The 20,045-nt window shown below is 44.8% G+C and overlaps 1 long non-coding RNA gene across 1 annotated transcript in view; it reads left to right on the forward strand.

The window, feature by feature from the left end:
- Nucleotides 1-8,542, forward strand: part of LOC149748204 (uncharacterized) — a 34,082-nt gene extending 25,540 nt beyond the window's left edge. The window contains exon 3 of the long non-coding RNA XR_016394641.1: nt 5,749-8,542. This is a non-coding gene — a long non-coding RNA (uncharacterized LOC149748204). The remainder of the gene's footprint in view (nt 1-5,748) is intronic.
- The last annotated feature ends 11,503 nt before the right edge of the window (nt 8,543-20,045 follow it).

The raw sequence follows: 20,045 nt of genomic DNA on the forward strand, positions 1-20,045 counted from the left end.
GAGACAGGGAGAGAAGGAAGCCCATGCAGGACACATTTATCAAGCTCTAAACAGAATGAGCTGTCTGCTTGGGAATATCTCTGAAGTAGAGTCAGGAAGGTGAGGGATATCTGGATGTCTCTAGTCCTTTAAGTCTTGCTTTTAAAATGCTCAGGACTGTTTCCACAATTCTTGTACATGAGGGAAGAATAAAGCATTCTCTGGTTTAAGCCACTTATTTTGCTTTTCTGTTACACACAGCTGAGTTTAATCCTTATCTGAAGCTGGAGGCCTGTGGCTGTCCCATCAGGAAGTTTTCCAGGGGACCCACTGTGGAGGCCCCATAACACACGCAAATGCTGTGATACTAACATCACATTAGGGAAATGATCTCACCAAGGGTCTCTACTCACCCTACCCACCCTCTTGGAGCCTAATTATGTAGTGAAAAAAGTTCTCCTAGGTAGGAGTTCATCCCTTTTACCCAAATCCCTGGGGTGTCTGGCACCTCCTGCCTGCTCAGAGGTGCCATGGTACCTCCCCAAACATGTGCTCCATGCACCCAACCCTTCCTACACTCTTCTTCACAACTTATCTCTTCCATGTGCCCTTCTCCTTGGTCTCTGCTCTGTTAGGCAACAGCTAGCACATCTGACAAGTGAATTGGTGTTACTGGGTTAATGTGTCACTGTCCCAAGTAGCAAACGTGCATTTTTGACAGGGGCCAGGAGGAGACAAGGCCCTATGCCCAGAGCTGAATGACATGAAGATCACCAGAAAAACAAGAGGCCACCCTGCTGCTGGTCTCACTTCCTGTGTTCCACTCCCGTTTCCTCCTTCATCCCATCCCTTCCCCTCCTTTGGCACAGCTGACCATGGCCGCAGCTCCTACCTCAGCCATTGCCAGGTCCCCACCCTCTACTGCCATTTGGCCTGAGCTACCATACTGAAAGCGAAAGGAGGAGTTGGAACAGAAAGAAAAATAATAAAACCACAGAAAGAGAAGAAACAGCTGGCAGAATACTGGAAAAATTCCCAGGCGGGAATCCCCAGCTGTCAAGGTCTATGCCTGGCTGAGGATATTCTTAAAGGGCAATCTTGAAATTTGTTGTTAACATTGTTGCCAACTCACAAGAGTACTGACCCCTGGACCCCACCCTGCCCCAGAGGGGATATATGCATGAAGTTGGAGTTGTGTATGGAGGGTCAGAGCAGAGCGAGGGAGGGAGGGGGAGGGGAGGGCTTAGGGACACACAGTGGGGGCATTGTGCCTGAGGATCCAGGCTCTTCTGGGAGTCCAGGGGACAGGACTTTCCCTGAGACAGAACCCAGCAAGGAGAAGGCTTGGCAAAACCGTGTAGCCAAGAGGGCGTGCGTGCAGGTGCAGGGAGGGGGACTCTAGGAGGCTGCACTGGCAGCAGCTGAGTGGTGGCAGCCAAAATAAAGTTGGCTGCTCTTACCTAAACCGGAGTGAAATTTTATATCCATTCAGGAAACATGGCTGAAAACTGGAAAAGGTTGAAACAGGGATCTGGCTTGTGCTTCTGCAAGTCTGGAGCAGGCATGGCAGTGGTTGGCAGGCAGGGAGGCAAAAGCAGTGGTATCACCCACACAAAAGCAGGGCTCCATGCACAGAGACCTGCAGGCTGGCCACCAAGAGGGGCTGGCATTGGGATTTCTGATGAAGAAATGTGAAGGGACCTGCAGGGCAGGGGTGGAGATGAGGGGACAGGGGATGGGGGAGAATGGGAATGGGTCTGCGACTTAACCTGAACACTGGGTTTGAGGATTAGCTGATGGAGTTTGGAGAGAAGGACCAAGACTGGACATTGCGTACATCATCACATCTTCTGGCCAAGTCTGGGAGACCCTTAGAGCCCCTTTGTTTTGGGCTCAGGACTTGACCCACCAGAAAGGCCCCCTCACCCCTCATGATTTGCAGTTAATGATAATACAAAGAATAATCCACAGTAAACTGGTAGTCAGTCCTCTTTGCTGAGGACAGAATAATTTCTACCAAGTTCATTAATTCCAGACAAACTATGACCTAAGGAATGTCCCAAACCTTATCTACTGATTCTTCTCTGTCTTCACTCCTTTCCCCCTACTGAGGCCAGAGGGATTCACTGCCCCCTGAACCCCCAAGTCCTTCCAGCCACATGCCTCTCCATTTGACTGCACACATGCCCCCAGATCCCCACTCTCCCTGCCCACCATTCACACCATCCAGACCGGACCATGTTACCTGGCAACCTGACCTCTCACCCTTTCTCACTGAGGTTAGTGGAGTAGTGGAATGTCTCAGTGAGAGCATAGGCTCTGAGTTTGAATTCTGCCTCCACCACTCAGTGCCAACACTTCCTCATCTGTGGACTAGAGATAATAACCATACCTACGTTATGTGGATGTTTTAAGGATTAAATGAGTAAATAAAGTACTTAAGACAGTGCTAGGTATGTAGTAAGCTCTCAATAAATGTGAGCTATTATTATTTATATTGTTGCTATTCACTACGCTGTCCATAGAGGAGGGATTTTTGTTTTGTCACCAACTTCATCCGGGTGACTCGAACAGTGTCTAGCACATAGTAGACGCTTAATGAATGTGTGTTAATTTATTGTTGTAAATTCTCTGTTCTAACCTAACTCTTCCCTGTAACACACTTTATACATTTGTACCTCAATGCCTTTGCTCATGCCATTCCTGCTTCTTGAAGGGCCTTACCCCATCCAGTGTAATTCCTCCTACTACTTTGAATTTCCAGCTCCAGCTTCCCCTCCCCTCAGAGGCCTTCCCCGGACTCAGAACCTGCACAAAACAAGCACTCAGTAAAGCCTCAGTGGTTTGTGGCTGGTGTTTTTTAATGCTCTGGCTCCAAAACAGAGTTTCCTTGCTGACTTGGCACTTAATGTTCACCACCTCCTGGGGTGGCCCCTAAGAAGTGGAGACCCCCAGCTACTATATATGTCCTTTATCTTGTGGCTTTGACATTCAGAGTGCTTCCCAAGTAAAGCCACCTGAATAACTAGACATAACTAGACACGTGGTCTCTAAACCAGTTTCTGGGCTTCCTAATTGGTGAGTTGAGAGACATGGCATCTGTTTGCCCAAGAAATACGAGCCAGGCAGCTCTACGTCAATAGGCCACTTTCCGCCCTGCACGGGGCAACAGCTGCCTGTAACTTGGCTGTTTGTGCACTAAAAAAAGAAATTCCATGGTGACCAGTTGACTCAAGCCAGCTCCCAATGTGAGGCGGTAGTTTCAAAGTAATCCCTGGTGACACCAAATGCTCTCCACCCAGTCCTTAATAAGAAGGAAAAACAAGGGCAAAACTTGAGCGCGAGTTTGCGTGAGTCAATATTCTAAACCGCCTGGAGTGTGCGGTGTCAGAGTTGGAGTTGGATCTAGAAGGTTGTAGGCCTAACAGCCTCTTCCAGGCAAGCCTGTCCCTGCAAACTCCCCCTTCCCCAGAGACAGGGCACTGCCACTTCCTGAAGGACCACAGCACCATCAGGAAGATCCTTTTCAGAAGGCCGAGGGTGGGCGGAGAACAGGAGATTGACCTTACTAGTGGCATTTATGGACCAGGCTGTCCATGGGCCTCCTTGAATAGCATAATTTCATGTTTTCTCCACAACCAGCAGGCACACACTCATCACACATTAGGCCTTCTTCTCATACATTACATACATAGCTCTCTTTTAATCCTCACACACAGTCAGGAAGGCAGGCCCAATTATTTCTGCCATTTTACAGGTGGTGAACCTGAAGCCCAGGAAGGTTAACTGTTCCACCTGCACCATTTGAAAATGGCCAGGCTGGTTGGAACCTGGGCCCAGAGTCCATTGTCTGAGTCTAGAACTAAGTGAAGTTTAGTACGTGCCCTTCCCATCCCAAGAGAGCACCACCACCGCCTCTCCAATACCATTGCCATGCTTCATGCCTTCCAGTCACTACTATCTGTGTGAACTTTGTGCTCTGCCCTTATTGACCCAGAAGTGCTTCCTGATAAAGAGGGCATCGCCAGTTTTACAGTTTCCTCCTAGCCTCTCTGGCAACACCTGAGCCTGCTGCTTCCCTCTTCCCCCACCCCCAGACTCATAGTCACACACTCACACTCAATGTACAGTCACACACTCAGCATTACACTAGTCACACACACACCAGACATAATCATACACGTTCACCTATAGACACACATACAGACAGAGTCACTCACCACTGTGGTGGTTCATGGGTGAGGACTACTTTCTAGAAAATCATGCCTGCCTCTCCTTAATGCCCTTTCCCAGCCACTGGAGTTACAGGCTTCTGCCTCATTTCATGTTTAATAAATGAGCCACTCTCGCTCTCTAAGGACCATGGTCCCCCCTCTTCCTGTGCTCACAGGCAAACCTGGATATCCTCTGTATGGAGTTGAGAACCAGCTTTCTTCACCATGCTGCCACCTTGTGACCCGAGCCCAGAACTGTGGGCTCTGTGCTCAGGGGATACCCGCTTCCCTGGGAGGTTCCAGTTGCCAGGTGGGCTGTTAGGGGAGGTCTGCATCCAACTGTCCCATCTACAGTGGGCAAGCTGAGTAAATGAAGATGCCCTCTTCCTTCACCTGATCTTCCCAGGCACAGTCCGTTGGCATGGGGGATGGGTGGGTGTGCCACTTGGACCAGCGTGTGGTAGGCTTGAGCTCACAGACATACGTGTAACTGGCTCTCCCCTTGACCTGACTCACTCCACTCAGGGACACTTCCAGGCCTCTGCCTTTGGTGAGGCAGCCCGGGATGTGTGCCCGCTTTTCCTCCTTGAGCCCAGAGCCAATGTGTTTCAGGCAAAGTGATTTCATCTCGTGTCTTATTTTACTCAGTTTTATTTTTGGCCCTCCAGTGCAGTGGGATGAGTCAATCCTACTCCCCAGATGATGGCTCACAGTCATCACTAGTCCTGGCTAGTCCCCTCTTGTTTTATGTATTCCCCTTTACCGTGTAGGTCACTCCCAATCCCCTGCTGCGTAGGCAGCCATTCTAGTATATCCTTTTATTTGTATGTATTCTAAGTGCAGGGTTTTGTAGGTATGTGTTACCACACAGCATTGCCTAGTGCCTTATTCTTTCATTACCATTTTCCTAACAGTGTTATTTAAAGTGTTTGGGAAAGGGTTAATGGATACAATGTGTCCGAGAGTCGTGGAAGTGCCTTAAGTGTTCACTGAGTCTCTCTGCATTAGTGATTATGGAAGTGACTGCACTTTTTCACTGAGTTGTGTTTCCTAGAACATAACCTCAGGATTGTGGACCATGGGTGCCCCGACTGGGCAAGGCTGCCCAGAGGCCTGGATCCTCACCTCAGTTCTGCCACAGACTTACCAAGACGTCCTGCAGGTTTTTCACCCTCTGACCCATGGATTCCTTATCTGCTAAACAGTCCTTAAACTAAGGCCCTTCTAAGGGCCCATCTACCTTGAATAGTCTTTGACACTCAGAAAGGTGTTGTCTAGGATTCACCAGCCCTAGAATTCATTTATTCATCTAATGGACTGTCTAGGTTCCAATTCCAGCCTCCCCACTTGCTGCTGTGTAATACTGGGCAAGTTACTTAACTGTGCCTCTTTTTTAAACTGAAGATAGTAATAATACCTAGTTTCTGAGGGTTGCTGTGAAGACTAAATAAGTTAATGCCGGTGAACAGTGCTGGGCACCTACGAAGCTTTCATTAAAGATTGTTGTTTTTTTTCCATTTAAATCCTATAATAGCCCCATGTTCCTGTTTTACAGATGACAAGACCAAGGCCCAAGGAGCCAAGTAATGTGCACAGGCTTGTAATACAGTATTGCTGGAAGCCAACAGTAGCCAAATCCAGGTCTCCAGACTCTGAATGCTGTGCTCTTCCCACCAGAGACAGCCATAGGACTTCGAGCCCCATTGTGCAACCTGGAAATGTTATGTAAAACCTTCTTGATGCTGCTCTGAATGACGAAAGGTGACCCAGTGGCCATTGCACAGACAACTTCTGGCCCTGGCAGTGTTCATTTCTCATTGGCATCCTTCTCCTTTACACCCACTGGCCTTCTCTGAGAAAGAACTTGCTTCCTCCAGGGGTTTCGTGGGTATCCATGCAGCCTCTGAATCAATGTGAATCCCAATGCCAGCCCTGCTAATAGCACATACACACAGCTGAGATGTGCTGGAAGAGCTTGGGCCTAAGGAGTCAGGCCTTGGGTTCTAGTCCTGGCTGTGGCATTTCCTCACTCTGAGGTAAGTTATTTTCCTTCTCTAAGCTTCAGTTTCCACATCTGTGCAATGGGAATAGTAACTATTAACAGAGTTGTTTGAGGACTAAGTTTTCAGAGACTATTCAAATCTTAAATATTAACACTTGCCTGACCGCTGTAGGACAAAAAGCCTGTTAAAAAGCCTGATGCCGCCTTGGATGAATTGTCAGCCGCTGTATGCATTTAACATTTTTCCTTTCCCCTCCAGGAAATAGACTGTCTGGACCTGCCATCCTTACAGAAAACCTTATTCTTTTTCTGGTCTTGGCAAGTCCTAGTGAGTGCTGGAAAAGACTTTGCAGGCCATTTGGTCCCAGTGTAGCAAACTTGTATCTGATCAAGGGGTGCCTCTGCCTGAAGTAGTGGATGAGGCTGAGTCAGAATTCAGCTGGAAGGACACTGTGGGCCATTTTCAGGGAACTAAGATCCCATGTGCCACAGGCAACTATGCCTGCATGCCACAACTACTGAGCTTGCACACCTCAACTAGGGAGCCTACGTGCTGCAAATTACAGAGCCCACGTGCTCTGGAACCCGAGCGCCACAACTACTGAGCCCACGTACCCTGGAACCTGCACACCACAACTAAGAGAAAACCCACACACCACAACTAGAGAGAAGCCTGTGGGCCACAACTGAAGAGAAGCTCGCGGGCTGCAACGAAGATTCCTCATGCCGCAACTAAGACCTGATGCAGCCAAAAATAAATAAAAAATTTTTAAAAAATATATATTTATTTTTGGCTGCATCGGGTCTCCATTGCTGCATGCGGGGTTTCTTAGGTTGCATCGAGCAGGGGCTACTCTTCGTTGTGGTGCACAGGCTTCTCATTGCGGTGGCTTCTCTTGTTGCAGAGCACAGGCTCTAGGCACACGGGCTTCAGTAGTTGTGGCTCGTGGGCTTTAGAGTGCAGGCTCAGTAGCTGTGGCACACGGGCTTAGTTGTTCCGCGGCATGTGGGATCTTCCCGGACCAGGAAGTCCCAAAAATAAATCTTAAAAATAAAGTGAGGGAAAAGCCCAGAAGGACAGTACTTACGTGCTTGCAAGACTAAGGACAGTGCCAACCCAGTATCCCTGGGAAAGCAAAACTGAGGCACCTAAAAACCCTACTTAGGGCTTCCCTGGTGGCGCAGTGGTTAAGAATCCGCCTGCCAACACGGGACACGGGTTCAAGCCCTGGTCCGGGAAGATCCCACATGCCGCGGAGCAACTAATCCCGTGCGCCACAACTACTGAGCCTGCACTCTAGAGCCCACGAGCCACAACTGCTGAGCCCACGTGCTGCAACTACTGAGGCCCGTGTGCCTAGAGCCCATGCTCTACAACAAGAGAAGCCACCGCAACAAGAAGCCGGAGCACCACAACGAAGAGTAGCCCCCGCTCACCACAACCAGTGAAAGCCCATGCGCAGCAACAAAGACCCAACGCAGCCAAAATAAATAATAATAATTTAAAAAAACCCTACTTAGGTGAGTTGTTTACTCACAGCCTGCCCACTCCCAGGACTGGGCAGGCTGCAAAATAGGAATTTATCTTCAGTGGGGAATGGTTTTGAGTACCTCAAGTCATCATGAGGGAAATATGATATCATGGGCACAGGCTCCCTGCACACATGGGGGTTCAGGGGCAGGTGTCTGAGACTCACCTGTGGACACCTCAGTGCACGGCACCTCTGAGGCCCCTCCTGGTCCTGAAACAAGTGCTGGGCTCGGACTCACAGGCTGTGGGTTTCAAACCCGACTTAACCTTCCTACTGTCTTCGTGACCTTGGGAAAGGCACTTCTTCTTTCTGGATTCAGTTTCCTCATTTGCGAAGTGGGGCCATGATATCACCTCTCTAACACTCCCTAAACACAAATGAGGACACTTCCCATTCCAAGCACACAGAATAAAGAAAACAGGATAGAAAAAAACTTAGGAAAACCAGAAACTATTGGGTCCCTTTCTTCCTTTTTTGTTTATGTATTCTCTCTTTTTTCTACCACATCATGGATTACCTTTGAATTAAAAATGAGTAATTAAAGGGGATGGAGTAGAGCTCATGTGAAAAACGCTGAGCTTGGCAACTTTTGGGGCTTCCTCTGTGCCAGGCAGAGTTGAAGCTTTACACGCGTTACCTCAGGTTTTGCCCCAACAAGCCTGGAAGGGAAGCAGTGTAGCTCCCACTTCTTAGCTGTGGGTATTGAGTTCCCAGAGAGGTCAAAAGTCTTCACTATCACGAGAGGCCACGGTGACGTGCCAGGAGCGGGTATACAAATGCACAACGATTTGATCAAGGTCATCCCTTCAACTCTGGAAGAAAGCAGAACCTTCTCCCTCTCCTGCAACGTGACCATAGAGCCTCGAAGAAGAGCCTTTCCCAGCAGAGTGACGCTCTACGAACCTGCTTCTGGGGCACCTGTTCTGAGTCAAGGTCAGGTTAATTTATTATTACATAACAGCCTGTGTCTAGCCAAAGGTTTCAGTGTCTGAACCTACTTTTAAAACATTTGTTTCTGTATAAAAACATTGCTTGCTCATGGTATTCTCTTCAGTAGCAACAGAATGCATTCTGTAAACAAAAATGCTAATATACTGTGATTAAAAATACCTCCTAGGGCTTCCCTGGTGACGCGGTGGTTGAGAGTCCGCCTGCTGATGCAGGGGACGTGGGTTCGTGCCCCGGTCTGGGAAGATCCCACCTGCCGCGGAGCGGCTGGGCCCGTGAGCCATGGCCGCTGAGCCTGCGCGAGCGGAGCCTGTGGTCCGCAATGGGAGAGGCCACAACAGTGAGAGGCCCGCGTACCACAAAAAAAAAAAAAAAAAAATCTCCTAATAGTGACTTAATATGCTTTTCTGAAAAAAAGAGCAAGTTAATTTTTTAAATGTCTTGCCATTTGTAAGCAAATTGCTTCTTTCAAAAGGCAAATGCTGATAAATGGTATTTTTGAAATCCTGGTGGTAGGTAGCCCACCTGTTCTCCCATGCTCCAGAGCCACCATCTGTTGCCAATGTGTCTGCGCCCTGGTAACACGGCACCCCACCCCATGATGCCGCCCCACCCTGATACTGAAACTGACGTTGATGGGGCAATGCTCTGAGCTGCCCAGGGGGATGGGACAGACAAGTCCTGTTGTGGCCTGGAAAACCCTCCTTAAAAGAGCCAACACCATTCTCAAGCCACAGGTGTCTGCCTGTTGCTCAAGAGTCCCAGTCTGGCCACAGTGAGGGAAGTGATGAAAATGAGCAGAGGATCAGGAGACAGCCTTCATGGCTGGCACAGGCACAAACCATGCATGAATCAGACCTGCACTGACTCCTGGAGCCAGGTACTGTTTGCCCTCCGTCTGAGGCTTTATCTGCCAGGGAGATGGGCAAGCAGCCAAGGGCCCTCTCAGGTGAGGGGTTGTACAGCCAGGCTGCGGCATGCTGCCACACCAGATGTCGACTGGTCTCTCAGAAGGAGCACTGGGCTGGGACTCAGGAGGCTGAGTGCCCAGAGATGGCCCTAGCTGGGCCCCATGAGTCTGAGCAACTCATTCCCCTGTCCCTTCACCTCAGGCTCTTTGTCTGCAGAGTAAAGACGAGGGCAGCATGAGGAATTCTCACATGGTGCTACAGGAGTCTCACAGACATTTGTTTGTTTAAAATATATACATGTGTATCTAATGATTTTTCAAAGTATTTTTTTAAACATTAAACCTGTTCAACCATATGGCTATTAATATACTGAAGTGAATCTGTGTTTCTAGGTGGTTTTGGAGTAGACCTTCCTATCCTGTCACTTATGGGATTGCAAAATGAGGTGTTTTAAAATGTTACTTATTATATTCACTTCTCTGTACAACCAAAACAGGAAAAACTGGGTTCTGAGGTCAATCTAATACTGCATTCATCAAAACAACATTATTTTTCCTATCTTTATAAGTGAATATTATCTACTAGAACTTATACTTTTTATAACAATATCATTTAAATTGTTTTATATATTTTATAGTTATTATATATAAGATTTCATTCCAAAAAAGGATTTGGCTAGTTTTCAAGTTTGAAAATCACCAATCCCTGATGACCTCTAAGTTCCCCTCTAGCTCTTTCTACCAATCTCCAATTCTAAACCCTGAATAAATTCATGGGGTCTTAAAGTTGTCAGTCCATATAAAATCTTGAAGTTTCATGCCTTTGCTTTTATGCATGTGGTTTTTTTCTTTATATAACCAGCTTTCTATGCCAATCCCATTCTTCAACACTTAGCTCAAGTGCAACCTCTTCTACGCAGAACACTTAACATCGGTCTTGGACCTAAGCCTTGGTTTCTTCATCTGCAAAATGAAAAACTGCCCTCAAATTGTGAGGTTTAAGTGAGCTGGTGGTATATATATGTAAAACATTTAGTAAAATGCTGGCATGAGTTCAAGGAATGCTAATTATTATCACTATTGTCTTTATTACTATCTTTATTGTTACTATCATAGTGGAAAAAAAGACTTTGGAGTCAGTGGAGATGCAATTCTACTAAACAGGTATGTGACCTCAGGCAAAGAATTTGGCTTAGTATTCTCAACAGGGCAGTACTGCCTCCTAGTGGGTGCCTGGGGAACTGATTTTTTTTTTTTTTATGGTGGTCACACTGGCCAGGGAGCTAATTGACTTTAGGGGAAGGGGACAGAGGTACTCGATGTCTGGTACACAAAGAATTACCCATGCCCACGGGTCTGAACCAACTACAGGTAGAAAATATTAAAAGCACCTGCATAAAGCCATTAGAGAAAGAATGATTAAATGGAATAAAGACACTGTCTAGAAGTAATTGAGTACTTTACCCTGTGCACTTGCACTAAATTTTTTTCTAATTGTCATTCCCCTTCTATCAAAGGATATATACTATTTAATACTGAAACAGTGTTTAAGTGCCAGGAACTGTTTTAAGCACATTTCATGTATTAATTCACTTAAACCTTCATAACAACCCCATGGGATAGGTACTTTTTAATTTACTCCCCTCCCCCTGCCCCATGTTGTGAGGTTTGGATTTTTTGTTTGTTTGTTTTGGTTTTTTGGCCTTGCAGCATGAGGGATCTTAGTTCCCCCGACCAGGGATCCAACCGTGCACCCTTCAGTGGAAGTGTGGATTTTTTTTTTTTTTTTTACTTTTATTTGCATTTATTTTTTGCAGCATTTATTCCCAGGCCATAAGTTTTTGTTTCTTCAATTTCTTCTGGGATAGCTTTTTCTTCTGGGCAACCTCCTCTTCTGATTTAGGAACAATCTGTTATTTTTCAGTAAGGATCATCTCAATGTGGCAGGGAGAGCTCATGTATGGGTTGATCCGACCATGAGCTCTGTAAGTCCTGCGCCGCATCTTGGGGGCTTTGTTCACCTGGATATGCTCAATGACCAGAGAATCTACATCTAAGCCCTACAGTTCAGCATTACTCTCTGCATTTTTGAGCATGTGCAGTAAAAATTAAGCACTCTTTTTGGGCCACCGACCCTGCGTCCAGCCCCACTGTTTGGCCTGGGCACACCTACCAGCTCCACCATTGTAACAACGGAATGGCACACATTGCTTCTTTAAGGTGACATCCTTCAGATATTTGGTGGCTTTTCGGATATGCATACCCTCAATGGCCTGGGCTGTTTCACGAGTGGTCTTAAAGTGAACACGAAGATTTGAACCTCTCGACTTGCATGATTTTGTGGGGTTTTCTGGGTCAAGTGAATAGCGAACCATTTTTAGAGGTCACCTCAGGCTGCTGACCGGAAAAGAAGTGTGGAGTCTTAACCACTGGACCACCAGGGAAGTCCCGTTGTGAGTTTATTTTTTGACATTATAGTTTTAAGGCCCAGCTCATTTGTGAGAATACTGTACTTTCTCATTTCTCCAATTCAGCAGTCTATTTGTCTTGGCATGTTATCCCTACTTCAGTTAAGCTTATTTCTCCCTCTCTCCTATCATATCCAAATAAGTCTGATCTATCATTACTTCCTGACTGTAGTTTGTTTTTTGGTTTTTTTTGCGGTACGCAGGCCTCTCACTGTTGTGGCCTCTCCCATTGCGGAGCACAGGCTCCGGACGCGCAGGCTCAGCATCCATGGCTCATGGCCCAGCCGCTCCGCGGCATGTAGGATCCTCCCGGACCGGGGCACGAACCCGTGTCCCCTGCGTCGGCAGGCGGACTCTCAACCACTGCGCCACCAGGGAAGCCCCCCTGACTGTAGTTTTTATTCTGATGTCTATATGTGCCTTCACTCTTAATTTTCTTATAGGGCAAGTATGGAATAGCTTCAAGTGGGTTTAAGCATCTGACTTCTTATGTCTTCTAGCAGTCATGCCTAACATACAGAAATACATAATATTTTATAAACCGCTTTCCTTTTTTATATTAAAGCCTTCATCTTGTTTGTTTTTAAATAGTGTAGAAAATGGGTTTCGCTTCAGAATAGTGAAGGATCATTTCAAATTTTTTTTTTTTACAGAAAGGGGGCCCCAGTCTGATATGGTTGAGACCACTCTCCCTGTCTGAGCTTCTTGAGTAAATGAGAGAGAACCCCAACATCACAGAGTTGATGAGAAAAAGCACCATACGTGTGCTCAGCGCACGGTAATTCAATTTCAGCGCCCTTTCTGGTCTACATTTTCTCTCCCACACCTTGCTCAAGGGATAACCCCAGCACCAGCAACCAGCTTGATGAATGAAGGAACAAAGCATTTTCTCGTGAAAGCAATCTTATCCAGCGGCTAGGTGACACCAAGGCAAGCACCCAGGGAATGCTAGGAGTTTTCAATCTGGCTTCACAGCCTCTATACAGAACAGAACCAGAGCTGCCTTTCCCAGCAAGGTTAAGAGGCAAGAACAGGGATGTGCCTTGCTCCATATACGGGGAGGCCTGGGAGAACTGGCATAGGGAGGAGACAGACCCACAGGACTACTGTGGGATCAGAAACAGGTCTTAATCCTGACTGCTCCTTAGAATCACCTGGGGAACTTTTAAAGCATTCTGATACCAAGCTCCCAGCTCAGACAAACTAAATCATAACCTCTGGGGGCTGGGCCCAGGTATTAGTTTTCAAAAGTTCCCCCATGTGATTCCAGCAAAGAGTGGAAAATACCAGACATAAAGAGTGACCAGTTTAATGCCCTCTGAGGTGTTTTTGTTATCCCCAACTTTACAAATAAGAAATTAAGATGTGACTTATCCCAGACACACAGCCAGAAGATGGAAATTTGAATACAGGCTGGGCTAATGTGAAAACCCATTTTTAAAGAGCCATCTAGCGGTTTTAATCCTTCATCTTATCCTTCCCACCTGTCTATCCCTGTGACTTCAGAAACCCCTTTCTTGAAATCTGCCCAGACCCCTTTTAGCACAAATGTCCCTCTTGACCTTGGACCCCTCAAATCCATGCCTCTTCAACTCAAACTGGACAGTGGACTCAAAAGTGGGTAAGGAACAGGGTCAGTGGAAACACTCTTCGTATGCACTGGGGAATGCAAGAATGCACTGGGGGCGCTCTTGCTTGCCCAGCACCAAAATGGGTCAGTTTTGCTTAAAAGCCATTCCTTGAGTGCTTACTGCATACCAGTGTTAGCCTGCCACATAACAGCTAATGCTTACTGAGCAGTGTGACTCTGTGTTGAGTGCCATTTATGCATCACATCACTGTGTTCTCAAGATATTTTCAGGAGGTAATTATTTTCTATTATTACCCATTTTATGGATGAGAAAAATGGAAGTGTCAAAAATTATGCAGCTGGTCATTGAGCTATAAGTGAGGAAGCCAGGATTCAAACCCTGGCTACTGGCTTCAAAGCCTGAAGGCCTTAACATTATACTCCTCCCTGAACTAGCACTTCATTAGCTGTTGGGGCAATCCTTGTTCCAGCTCTGCTATGGTGCCCCTGCGTTGACTTTGGGCAAATCCACCTTCTCATCTCTAAACACAGAACTGGGACTATGGACTCTAAGGCCACTTCCAGTTAAGTGGTCTTGCAACTTGGGTTACACCATTACAGCTCAATCACTCGTGGGCTGTGACGTTGGACAACTTGTCCAGCCTTCTCTATACTAGGATGAGTACATTCGCCTTATTACTGATATACCCTTTTAAATTATTTTCTTCCTGTCACCTGCTGTCAAGTCCAAAAAGTTGGCCCTGGTTGAGGAACCAATCTTGGATGATGCACTTAAAAAAACCCTTCTTTCCATTCACCTCTATGAGAATCCAAATCATTTGAGGAAAGGAATGGAATGTTCTTCCAGGTCAATAGGCTGCAGCTGCTGGAGGCAATTCAATAGCTTTAATCACCAGGTCCACTGTCAAAATCTAACTGATCACTTGAATGTACCTGCTTAACCAGTATTTTCTTCCTCCAGCAACTAAGAAATGCTGCATTAACTTCAACCACCCAGTTTTGAAACCAGAGAAGGTGCGTTCATCTCTGCAACAGCCTTGTCTGGCCATGGAATTCTGGGGTGTTTGAAGACTCCATTATTAAAAAAAAAAAAAAAAAGTGTGCACTTTTCTCTATAAAATTGAAAAAATTAAAAGGCCCCAAATGTAAGTTTGATGTTTACCGGTCCTCATATAAAATGCAATACTCACCAATGTTCCCACATTCCTTTAAGAGTGATGTCAAGACCAGGAGACCGGAGTTGCCATAGCAACTAGTCATAGCTTTGAAGCATGCCCATGACACAAGGTTAATAGTGAACATGGACAGACAGAATCAACGTCAACCCATCCACATTAGCACAGCTTTGTCGTCCTTGACAGTGACATTTTAGTCATTAAGCATTAGTCATTAAATTAAGCCAGGTAGGCCTTTGGCAAGAAATACCTTGACTGCTTAACAGTTGTGGTACTTGCCCAGATGACATGTACATACACCTCAGATGTGCATGCTTCAGATGTGTAATAAGGATAAAGCTAAGATTAGCATTTTAGCTGTATAAATACTTGCTCATTACAGTATGCCTAACTTTCTAGAAAACAAATTTGAGTTACCTCTAGAAAGGAGGTAAGTCTTTTCCAGTGTCTGTACAATTTACTTTTACCATAAACATGACAGTCACTAAGTGGCATCTTATGATTGGGTTGTAAAATAAAAATGCAGTGAGCAGAAAACAAGGGCTGTGGAGCCAAGTATGGCCTCAGTGCTGAATACACTACAGATCTTCCTCAACTTATGATGGGGTTACATCTTGATAAACCAGTCATACATTGAAAATCCAAGTCAAAACCACATTTAATTAATACACCTAACCTACCAACATCACAGTTTAATCTAGCCTACCTTAAACGTGTTCAGAACACTTACATTAGCCTACAGTTGGGCAAAATCACCTAACATAAAGTACTGAATCTCTCATGTAACTCACTGAATACAGAAAGCGAAAAACAAAATGGGTGTATGAGTTCAGAATGCTTTTTAAGTGTATTTGTCGTTTATTCTCGTGATCACATAGCTGACTGGGAGTGGCCACTGCTTGGCTTGCTGCCCCTGCACCAAGAGTATACTGCCGGGGCTTCCCTGGTGGCGCAGTGGCTGAGTCCGCCTGCCGATGCAGGGGACGCGGGTTCGTGCCCTGGTCGGGGAGGATCCCACATGCCGCGGAGCGGCTGGGCCCTTGAGACTCGGCCGCTGTGCCTGCGCGTCCGTACTGCAAAAAAAAAAAAAAAAAAAAAAGTATACTGCCAAACATCACTAGCCGAGATCAAAATTCATAGTTTAAGCCTATTGCTTTTTCACCACCGTAGTCAAAAAAAATCACCTCGAATCGTCATTAAGTCCAAGAGTGTTCGTACTTGTTTGGTAGGATGAGGAATTATTTATGAGGAGCTTTTCTGCCCTCTGTTTAACAGGGATACTCACCTCCCAAGTGATTAAGCATTACATAAGAAAAAGGATAGTGTTTGGCAGAGCTGTACTCAAAAACAAAACTTCCTTTCCGGGAGGATATAGCTGGCCAGAGTGAGTAGGCATGGTGGGGCAGAGATGGGGCAAAAAAAAGTGTTTTTAAACTTCCTGACTACTCCACCGGTTTTCACCCGAGCTTCCAGCACCTGAAAAGGCAGTTACTTTCTTAGCCCTCTCCAAACTATCAGTGTTCACCTACTCTATTTACAAAGTGGGCAACTTCTACTTCCAACCTCACTTCTGGAAGCCACTTTCATTTCAGACGGACTGCTATACATTGCCAACTGAAAACCAACCAGGATTGCCAGTTCAGTGAATTTCCTGTCCCCATTAAACCCCAGACAGCTGGGACACATGAGCCAGCCTTTTCATTAGGGCAGTAACACTCCCAACTTCTTGGCCTTCCTGCCAGTACTAAAGCTGGACAAATTATCCCACACTGCTTGTATGGCAATAGGGCTGAAGGAAAGTCAAAAAATCATTAAACTGGAATTGGTGTAAATTCATGGTTTTAGAATCCTTTCACTTTTACCTCCAAGCAGTTATGTACTCCTACCCTCTTCTACTTTATGATTAAGGTACTCTGAACACTCACTTCTTCACTTCATTCTTCACATAGCCTTTAACTGCGAGCTCTGCCTTTAGTACACAGCCCTTACCATCTGACTCAATTCACTCGTTTTCCACTTCTAGGTAAGGGGCTTTACAAAGCACTCTCAAGATTATTTGCCACCTCAAGATCCAAGAGCCTTTCTCTTAGGGTATTTAAAAGCCCTACAACCAACACCTCTTAACTTATCCTAATCTAAAACGGGGTGAACTTACACTTAGTTCAAGGTCTCAACATCCTAATATTGAACACAGGTCAAATATTACCGGTTTTGAGATACTGAGCTGGTATTATGCCCTATCACTGTACCCCATTCCCCATTAAATGCCTGTGTCATAGACTACCATGTGGGGAAGGTGTGACACGAAAAGGATTAAATGACAAATCAACATTCCAATTTGTATTTATTTGCAAAGCACTCTTATTGAAGCTTAACATGGATTTTATCTAAACTAAAAATAAATTCTCATTATAAAAAATTCTGGTGGCAGAGAGCCAGCTGGATTGGGTTAAAAGTACTAGCTGCCTAAGTTTAAAAGGATTTAGAAATTGTTTCCTGCGGGAGTTATTCTCTCAAAAATAACTTTCAGCTCTCAAAACTTGATATACTGATGATGATATACTGAGCATTTCCATTCCTCTTTCCAAATGTTCAATACAAACAGCCACCTCCACCCCCCTCCAAGGCAGCATTCATTAAGCAGTTTTTCAGCAACTTTCCCTCTTGGCTCTGATTTGAGGTTTTGGGACTTAAAAAATGACCTCTAGGGCTTCCCTGGTGGCGCAGTGGTTGAGAGTCCACCTGCCGATGCAGGGGACGTGGGTTCGTGCCCCAATATGGGAAGATCCCACATGCCGCGGAGCGGCTGGGCCCGTGAGCCATGGCTGCTGAGCCTGCATGTCTGGAGCCTGTGCTCTGCAACAGGAGAGGCCACAACAGTGAGAGGCCTGCGTACCACACACACACAAAAAAAAGACCTCTAAAGAATGCTCAGTTGCCCCCAAATGAAATCTGAATGAGTTATGTACTGAAGCAAAAATGCCAATTCACAAGTGAATAGGACTTCAAAAAGAGAGGGGAAAAGTCACCTACAGACTACTTTTCTGGAAGGTGTAATTTTGCTCTGGAAATAAAGGAAATATTCTCCATCTCAGGACCTCTCCAAATGAGACTATCAAGGAAGCTAAGTATCAATGTTTCCAGAGATTTTCACTTCAAGACCAAGTACACACATGTACTAACAGCTAAGGCACTAAGTGGCCAGATTCTAAGACTTTAGTAAAATAATCATATAATACAATGTTTTATGTATGTCAGAGAAGAACCAAGGAAAAACTAAGGATGAGAAGTAATGTTCTACACATGTATTTCATGTATTAGTCTGGGAAACATTTTGGCTGTTGTCACATCTTCCATCCAGGTAGTCAGTGGAAGAACTGGGATACAAAATGATGAGAATACCATATTATGAATTTCTGCAATTCCAATAAGCAAAAATTTGTACAACAAAATTAAGCAGTTATACCAGGTTTATCAAGACAAATTTTCAATATCTCTTTCAAATTTTCTATCTTCTCTAAAGTGTGCTGTATACAGCTGAATTTGTTTGAAGTATCCAACGAATTTAATAAAGTAGGATGAAGAGAACTTGTGTGGACATATAAAATTGAATTCAACACTATCAGAATGTTTTGATAAAAATATACTCCAACCCAGTTTTTCTTCAGCTACTTTAATTATAAAAATCTTCCATGTTCTCAAAAAAAAAAAAAAGGAAAACCAGAAGGTAACAGTCTAGTACAAAAATATACAACTGGAAGACATTACCACCAACCAGGTCTGACAACTAAATCATGTTGGGGATTCTGAAAATAAAAGCACACTAATACAAAGTACTAAACCAGTGGTTCCTATATAACCAGGGATGGAAAAATGAGTCAGTAGGCCTGGAAAAGTCCATTCCTGATAAAGAAGCACTGTAAGAATATAAACTATAACTCTACAATAAAAGGAACCAGGACTTTCCATCCAGACATGGGTGAGTCTTAAAAGGTGGTGATGCCATCTACTGATCACATGATCTTTTAAGGAACTGTAAAAAGCCATAGAAACAGTAGATAAAAGGTATCTACATCTCATAAAAATAAAACTTCTCTGGCTAATTTATCTTTGTCTTTACCTTTCTGCTTAAGACATGGAGGTCAGAAGTAACCCACAATGAACTGAGAACCACAGAATATTAACTATTCTTGAAAGCATAAAAACCAACTATAACTTAGATATGTTCCTTAAATTATCACCAAGTATTAATAGTGACCTCTAGTGAACACCTGTAATCATTACACCACAAGTCATACTTTCTGTGACTACTTTCAGTATCATATTCAACCGAGAATGCAAGACAAAACTGGCCAACGGGACTTGTTAATTTCAGAAATTACAGTAGAGAACGTTTTAATAGCCAGAATGTAAGGTTTTAAAGATTTCTATCTTCCATATTTTTAAACAAGCCATAAAACTGTGCTAGGGTTTCTGGTTAAAGTGATTGCAAATTTGGACCCTAAGGATAAATCCCAGAGGTTAATTTTATATCAGGTCTGTATTAGCCACTTTATAGCTATAATCCACTATCCTTTTTACAGAAACCCTTCCAATTTAAGACTCTGCAAGTTGTATACTGCCAAAAATGCCCATGTAGATTTATAAGAGCAGTGTAATATTGATGTACCATATTACTTCCATGAATTCTTAGCTATCTTGCCTTGCTTGACCCCAACAAAAGTTTTAAGCTATGAAATGCCAGAAGACAAAAGGCCCAAAGCCCGAGCTCCCAGTAAATCAATAGGCAGTCTTAAAAGTATCTCTGTTAACGAGGCTCATACTTAACTCCACTGACACCAATTCTCCCCCTCTGACACCCAGGACTCTCCCTCCCTTGATATGTGCATGAAGGGTGAAGAAGGACCACTGGAAATAATTTGTTTAGGATCTGCATCTTATAAAACATCCTTATAGATTAATATAGTGACTTATCTTTCATATTGTCAGTACAGCATAATCCAAAACTATCTTTAAACAGCACATTTAAGGAAACTAAGCCAAAAGACTGTTGCATTATGATTTAATCTAATTGCACAAAAATTTGAAATTACAACTCCTCTAGATTTCTAAGAGGAAGGTTATGCATGCCTCCATATTCAATTCTGCACTGTTACATTTGAACCATATAGTGAATTTCACATCATGATGGATCAATTTAGAATCCCCATGCAACACCTCAAATTA

This window comes from Delphinapterus leucas, chromosome 10 (genome assembly GCF_059928025.1).
Source record: "Delphinapterus leucas isolate spDelLeu-1000000601 "Yukka" chromosome 10, BTC_Dleu_Yukka2, whole genome shotgun sequence".
NCBI classification, from domain to species: domain Eukaryota; kingdom Metazoa; phylum Chordata; class Mammalia; order Artiodactyla; family Monodontidae; genus Delphinapterus; species Delphinapterus leucas.